This window comes from Monodelphis domestica, chromosome 5 (genome assembly GCF_027887165.1).
Source record: "Monodelphis domestica isolate mMonDom1 chromosome 5, mMonDom1.pri, whole genome shotgun sequence".
In the NCBI taxonomy this organism is placed as follows: domain Eukaryota; kingdom Metazoa; phylum Chordata; class Mammalia; order Didelphimorphia; family Didelphidae; genus Monodelphis; species Monodelphis domestica.
In genome coordinates, this window is record NC_077231.1 from 98315634 (window position 1) to 98324112 (window position 8479).

Consider the following 8479-nt stretch of genomic DNA (forward strand, 5'->3'; position numbering starts at 1 on the left):
ACCAGGCAGGTCAAAAACAGAGAAAGAAAACTATAGACCAATCTCCCTAATGAATATAGATGCAAAAATCTTAAATAGGGTACTAGCAAAAAGACTCAAGCAAGTGATCAGAAGGGTCATCCACCATGATCAAGTAGGATTTATACCAGGGATGCAGGGCTGGTTCAACATTAGGAAAACCATCCACATAATTGACCATATCAACAAGCAAACCAACAAGAATCACATGATTATCTCAATAGATGCAGAAAAAGCCTTTGATAAAATACAACACCCATTCCTACTAAAAACAATAGAAAGCATAGGAATAGAAGGGCCGTTCCTAAAAATAATAAACAGTATATATCTAAAACCATCAACTAATATCATCTGCAATGGGGATAAACTAAATCTATTCCCATTAAGATCAGGAGTGAAACAAGGATGCCCATTATCACCTCTACTATTTGACATTGTACTAGAAACACTAACAGTAGCAATTAGAGAAGAAAAAGAAATTGAAGGCATTAAAATAGGCAAGGAGGAGACCAAATTATCACTCTTTGCGGATGACATGATGGTCTACTTAAAGAATCCTAGAGACTCAACCAAAAAGCTAATCGAAATAATCAACAACTTTAGCAAAGTTGCAGGATACAAAATAAACCCACATAAGTCATCAGCATTTCTATATAATTCCAACACAGCTCAGCAGCAAGAACTAGAAAGAGAAATCCCATTCAAAATCACCTTAGACAAAATAAAATACTTAGGAATCTATCTCCCGAGACAAACACAGGAACTATATGAACACAGCTACAAAACACTTTCCACACAACTAAAACTAGACTTGAACAATTGGAAGAACATTAACTGCTCATGGGTAGGACGAGCCAATATAATAAAAATGACCATCCTACCCAAACTCATCTATCTATTTATTGCCATACCCATGGAACTTCCAAAAAATTTTTTTACTGATTTAGAAAAAAACATAACAAAGTTCATTTGGAAGAACAAAAGATCAAGGATATCCAGGGAAATAATGAAAAAAATACAAAGGAAGGGGGCCTTGCAGTCCCAGATCTCAGACTATATTACAAAGCAGTGGTCACCAAAACAATCTGGTACTGGCTAAGAGACAGAAAGGAGGATCAGTGGAATAGACTGGGGGCAAGTGATCTCAGCAAGACAGTATATGACAAACCCAAAGATTCCAGCTTTTGGAACAAAAATCCACTATTTCATAAAAACTGCTGGGAAAATTGGAAGACAGTGTGGGAAAGATTAGGTTTAGATCAACACCTCACACCCTACACCAAGATAAATTCAAAATGGTTGAATGACTTGAACATAAAGAAGGAAACTATAAGAAAATTAGACAAACAAGACCTTTGGGAAGGGAAAGACTTCAAAACCAAGCAAGAATTAGAAAGAGTTACAAAATGCAAAATAAATAATCTGGAATACATCAAATTAAAAAGTTTTTGTACAAACAAAACCAATGTAACCAAAATCAGAAGGGTAGCAACAAATTGGGAAACAATCTTCATAAAAACCTCTGACAAAGGTTTAATTACTCAAATTTATAAAGAGCTAAATCAATTGTACAAAAAATCAAGCCATTCTCCAATTGATAAATGGGCAAGGGACATGAACAGGCAGTTCTCAGCCAAAGAAATCAAAACTATTAATAAGCACATGAAAAAGTGCTCTACGTCTCTTATAATCAGAGAGATGCAAATCAAAACAACTCTGAGGTATCACCTCACACCTAGCAGATTGGCTAACATGACAGCAAAGGAAAGTAATGAATGCTGGAGGGGATGTGGCAAAGTGGGGACACTAATTCATTACTGGTGGAGTTGTGAATTGATCCAGCCATTCTGGAGGGCAATTTGGAACTATGCCCAAAGGACAATAAAAGACTGTCTGCCCTTTGATCCAGCCATAGCACTGCTGTGTTTGTACCCCAAAGAGTAAAAAGACTTGTAAAAGAATATTCATAGCTGCCCTCTTTGGGGGTGGCAAAACATTGGAAAACGAGGGGATGCCCTTCAATTGGGGAATGGCTGAACAAATTGTGGTATATGTTGGTGATAGAATACTATTGTGCTAAAAGGAATAATAAAGTAGAGGAATTCCATGGAGACTGGAACGACCTCCAGGAAGTAATGCAGAGCGAGAGGAGCAGAACCAGGAAATCATTATACACAGAGACTGATACACTGTGGTACAATCGAAGATAATGGACTTCTCCATTAGGGACAATACAATGTCCCTGAACAATCTGCAGGGATCTAAAAAACACTATCCACAAGCAGAGGATAAACTGTGGGAGTAAAAACACTGATGAAAAGCAACTCCTTGACTACAGGGGTGGAGGGGATATGACTGAGGAGAGACTCTAAATGAACACTCGAATGCAAATACCAACAACAGGGAAATGGATTCGAGTCAAGAACACATGTGATAACCAGTGGAATCGTGCTTCGGCTATGGGAGAGGGAAAGGTGGTGGGAGGGGGGGCGGGGAGGAAAAGAAAATGATCTTTGTTTCTAGTGAATAATGTTTGGAAATGACCAAATAAAATAATGTTTAAAATTCAAAGAAAACATCATACAAATAGGTCTTGGTATCTCCCCACCTTTGCTTCCCTTCCCAGTCTTAGAATTGGGTCAGGAGCCATTCTGCTGGGTCTCCCACAAATAAGCACCATGATGTGGGGAAAGGGGGAACCAACCACAAGTCTCCAAGGAATGCACTCAGAATTTTAATTCCTTAATCCAGCCCTGCTATTTGTTTGCTGAGTGACCTTGAACAAACCACCTAACCTCTCTGGGCTCTGCTTATAAAAATATAGATGTTGGAATAATCACTTTCATCTTTAAAATATGATTCAAAGGGTTTATTAGGAGTTGGAGGGACAAAGAACCTTAGTGTTCAACTAGTCAAGGACTCCTTAAATTTTTTCTTGTCTTGGATCCTTCGCACAATCTAGCAAAACCCATGGACTCTTGCTCAGAATGATAGTTTTAAAATAAATAAAATATTAAATATCATATCAACAATAATAAATAAACTAAAACAGGATTACAAGGGAAACCAGTTATTGAACAATAGTAGTTCAAATTTTTTTAAAACCCTTATTTTCTGTCTCAGTGGCAACTCTAAAAACAGAAAGGCAAGGACAAGGCAAGTGGAGTTAAATGACTTGCCCAGGGTCACATAGCTAGCTAGGAAGCGTCTGAGGTCAGATTTTAAGCCCAGGTTCTCCCGATTCCAGGCCTGGAGCTCTCTCCACTGTGCCAACTCACTGCTTTGGGTATTCAAATATCTAAACAATGAAAAACAAGATCACAGACTCCTTCTCTAGTCCAAACTCTTCATTTTATTCCTCTGATCATGAGTCCAGGAGGCTTTCTACTACCCCACCACAGCCCTGGATGTAGGACCAACAAGTGCCAGACTGGTGACAAGAGGAAGAATGATAAGAGAAAGAACCTCAGGATGGTGACAAGGTCAGAATGAGGCAGTGAGGAAAGAGTCTGGCACCATGAATGTCAGTGACTCGGGTACTTTCTAGGATGAGCAATCCTGAATGGCAAGTCTTTCTCAGTTTATTTCCCCAAGGGAAGTGTTTCACTTCCTGTTGTTGATAGTTTGGAGAAAGGAGAACAGAGTTAGCCTAAGGAGAAGGAGAAAACTCGACTGAGAATCAGCTTGCTTGGCCACCCTACTCTTGTGTGACCTTGACCAGGTTATGTCTACTCTTATTGTTTTAGTTTCTCCTTTGGAAATAAAGGGGCAGCAGGTATCAGATTGTCAAAAAAATTAAATGATAGAGCTTAATGTTGGTCTAATATCAGAGAAAACAGATATACTTATACATTGCTGGTGGAATTATAAATTGATACCATCTTTTTGAAAGAATAAATAAGTTTACTAAACTCTTACTCTCTGTTAGGCATCGGGCTAAGTTCTGGGAATGCAGATTAAAAAATGAGAACATCTTTAACACCCCCCCCCCAAAGAGGTTGTATTCTAAAACAAGAAGTAGGAGAAAAAAACTTGGAGAAAATATGGAAGTCTATAATAAGAATTTTTTTAGATCTTATGCTTTGACCCAAAGTTCTCCTTATTGAGAATACACCCTAATGATGTAATTAAAAAGAAAAGACTTATCTGTACAAAAACATCAATTGCTGTCCTAGTTGTAATTTTGGGAAGTCAAAATAACTTATCCATTAAAACTCTGGAGAATGGCTGGATAAATTAAGCCAATCAATGTAATTATATGACATTATGATTTCTCCTTTGTGGGTACCCTCTTTCCTGTTGCAGATTGCCCCCTACAGACCCTCTACATAAACACTGTTGTTGCCAAAACAAACAAACAAAAAATCACTGGATGACAGATTCCTTTGGAGGGATGCTCTCCTCACTTAGCCTTGCTGGTTCTCAAAGCTAGATATTCTGCATGGCACAAGACTCATTCCTACAGTCACCTTTCCATCTCAGGAAGACCTATCAGAGCTTTGCCCTCCACTGACTGACACTATCTTTGAGAACAACAAAGTCACTTCTATCCCATGCTGAGACATCCTTGATGAGGATCAAGTGTCAAGGAATTAGGAAAGGCATGAAATGAAGCAAAGCAAAGGGAAACTGAAATAGAACTAGCTTCCACTATGAGAAAGTCACACAGGGGAGAGAGGAAGTGAAATTTCCATATGATGACAACACTGGACAAATAAGGGGACACAAAGAGATTCTTGTTTTTGTTCTGAGTAAGTTAACATATTTTTATTCTAATCACTCTGTATGGTTACAGTGGGGATGAAATTATTTATAATAAGAATAATTTAAGGATAAAATACAATAAAATAAAATGAAGGAATTAGACTAAATGATCTATAAAGTCGCTCTGAACGCTGACATTCTCTGTTCTAAGGTCCTTTCAAGCTCTAACATTGCATGTTCTAGGTTCCCTCCCAGTTCTGACACTCTATATCTGCTATTCCATCATCCACCAGAACAAAATAAGAGATCTAAGGACAAGCTTCAAGGTAGTGTAGGATCCCTTCTTCCCACATTAAATTCAGAGACTTCTTCCCATTTGCTGATTCCCACAGAGTGGGAAAGGACTTTCTTATGCAAAATTAATTTTAACACCATCTTAAAACAAAAGAACAGTGTTGAAGTACTTTTGGATCCATAATCTTTGGTTTTCTTTCCATATCAATGAAACTCACAACTGATGGTTCTCATCTTCCAGTTGGCCTGTGTGTTCAGCATTGGTTGAAAGAGATCTGAGAGAGCATAGAATCTCACATATTTATAGCTTGAAGGGAACTTAAAGACCATGGAGTGATACCCCTTCTCTCTATAGATTAGGAAACTCAAGCCCAGAGAATGGAAGAGATTTGCCCAAGATCAAAGAGATAACATGTGGCAGAGCCAGAATTTGACCCTAGCTCTCCCAAGGTCCTCCTAGTCCAAGTCCTTCTCAAAGTATATGTAGCACCCCATAGCTACAGTGGCAAGTGGTTACCCAGCCCACGCTTAAAGCTCTCTATTACTCTTCAAGGCAGTCCAATTCCTTTTTGGACACCTCTAACTTAATCAATTGTTCCTTGACTTGAACCCCAAACTACCTCTTGTTAACTTGGTACAGTGAAAAGAGCATTGCCTCTGGAGTCATAGGACCTGGGTTCAAATCCCACTTATGACATTTACTACCCAGCACTTAGCCCACTGGAAGATGAAGTTAATCTGGAAATTCTCTGAGCTCTCTATAAAGGAAATGGATTTATTGCTCTGCTCTCCAGCTTCCAGTCAGAGGGGAGAGTCCACTGAGGATGTTGAGAAGGTGTTGAATATCAAAGCTGGATCAGTCTCTGTGTTGGTGAGATTTCAGGCAATGAACTTGTCCTGGAGAAAGCATGAAATTACTGGGGTTGAAACCAAGCAAGAGAAGCATAAAAAGATAAAAAAGAAAAAGAAAAAATTTAAGGGACTCAAGCAAAGCAGCTGATGGAAAATGACAAGATGGCTTCTGACATCCCTTCCAGCCCTGAATTTATGATTCCTTTATACCCATTCATCTTCCTCTTAAGAGTCAAGAAAAAAATTATTACATGATATTGCATTTATACTCTGTCATCCAAATTTTGCAGAGAGCTATCATTACCCCCATTTCTAACAGAAAGACTTCTCTTGTCCAGGTAAACTGTCTCTGATTCCTTCATTAGTCCCCATATCCAGGTTCATAGATCCCTCATTTTTTTGGCCATCCTTGCCACCTTTCAGATTGTGTCTGAAGGGTGGTTGTTGTTCAGTTGTTTAGGTTCTCTCTGACTCTTTATAACCCCATTTGGAGTTTTCTTTCTTTTTTTTTTTCTTTGTATATCATCCTAAATACCTTACTACCACACCCTCTGTCTACGTATACTTCTTCTAACAACTGTGATAATTATAAAAATTTTGAGAGTTACAAATATTACCTTTCCATGTATGTATAGAAATAATATGACCTTATTGAGTCCCTTAAATCTTTTCATTTTTACTTTTTTATACTTCTCTTGAATTTTGAATTTAGACATAAAACTTTCTGTTAATGTCTGATCTTTTCTTCAGGAATGCTTGGAAATCTTCTCTATTATTAAATAACCATTTCCCCCTGAAAGAATACTGTCAACATTAAAGTTGTGATTTGTGTGTGTAAAGTGTGTAAAGTAAGTGATTCTTGGTTTTAAACCCAGTTCCCTTGCCTTCCAGAAGATCATCTTCCAAGCCTTCTGATCCTTCAATGTATTGTTTTTAATGAGATGTTTAATATTTTCTCCTATTTTTTCATTCTTTTAATTTCGTTTTATTGTTTCTTGATGTCTCATGAAGTCATTAGCTTCTATTTGCACAGTTCTAATTTTTAAAGAATGACTTTCTTCCAGGACCTTTTGATCTTCCTTTTCCATTTAGTCAGTTCTACTTTTCATGGAACTCTCTTCTTCATTGGATATTTTTGTCTCTTTTTCCAGGAGGTCAATTCCACTTTTTAGGAAACTTTTCTTTTTTTTTAATATATTTTATTTGATCATTTCCAAGCATTATTCGTTAAAGACATAGATCATTTTCTTTTCCTCCCCCCACCCCCCATAGCCGACGCGCAAGTCCACTGGGCATTAGATGTTTTCTTGATTTGAACCCATTGCTTTGTTGATAGTATTTGCATTAGAGTGTTCATTTAGAGTCTATCCTCTGTCATGTCCCCTCAACCTCTGTATTCAGGCAGTTGCTTTTTCTCGGTGTTTCCACTCCCACAGTTTATCCTTTGCTTATGAATGGTGTTTTTTTCTCCTGGATCCCTGCAAGTTGTTCAGGGACATTACACCGCCACTAATGGAGAAGTCCATTACGTTCGATTATACCACAGTGTATTAGTCTCTGTGTACAATGTTCTCCTGGTTCTGCTCCTCTTGCTCTGCATCATTTCCTGGAGGTCGTTCTAGTCTCCATGGAACTCCTCCACTTTATTATTCCTTTTAGCACAATAGTATTCCATCACCAACATATACCACAATTTGTTCAGCCATTCCCCAATTGATGGGCATCCCCTCGTTTTCCAGTTTTGGGCCACCACAAAGAGCACAGCTATGAATATTTTTGTACAAGTCTTTGTGAAGAAACTTTTCTTCATTTGGATTTTTGTGTCTCTTTTTTTCCACTTGACAAATTTTGCTTTTTAAGCTATTATTTTCTTTTTGCATTGTTTTCATTTCTTTCCCCCATTTTCTTCAACCTGTCTTATTTGATTTTTAATTTGTTTTTGAGTTCTTCCAGGGCCTGAGATGAATTCCTATTTTTCTTTGAAGTTTTGCATGTTGTTTTGTTCGCACTGTTGCCTACTGAATCAGTCAGTCTTGCTCTTTGTCTCCATAAAAATTTTCTATGAGCAGGTATTTCTTTTGCTCTTTGCTCATTTTCCCAGCCTTTTTTTTTTTTGCCTGTGGGTTGGAAGTTCTGAAAATTGCCAATTCTGCCTCCTCTGCTGATGATTTGCAGGACTTAGCACACCTTGAGCTATCTTACCCTGAGGTTAGCGGCTTCACCACAGACAAGAAAGGGTCAAGTGCTATGTACTTTAGGGACTCACTATAGGTTGAGATTTCCAGGAGGTGGATGTGGGGTGTTCTGCTGTTGGCTTAAGCATAGTCCCAGGATCGCAAAGTTGGCTTATGCCCAGGCTCTGAACCTGGTGCAATAGGTTGGGGTGGGCATCCTATACTCCCCTGTGTGCAGTTTTACTTCCTGTTCTCCCTTATTCCATGAAAAACTCTCTCCAGCTACTTTATAAGTTATCTGCAGGAGAGCCCCCTCACTCTGTCTCCTTGTTGGTTCCATGACTCCAGTAATTTTGAGGGACCATTTGGTTCAGCATTCATTTTGCAGAGGAGGAAACTAAAGACCCAGGGAGGTCACACAGGTAGAATCATAGATC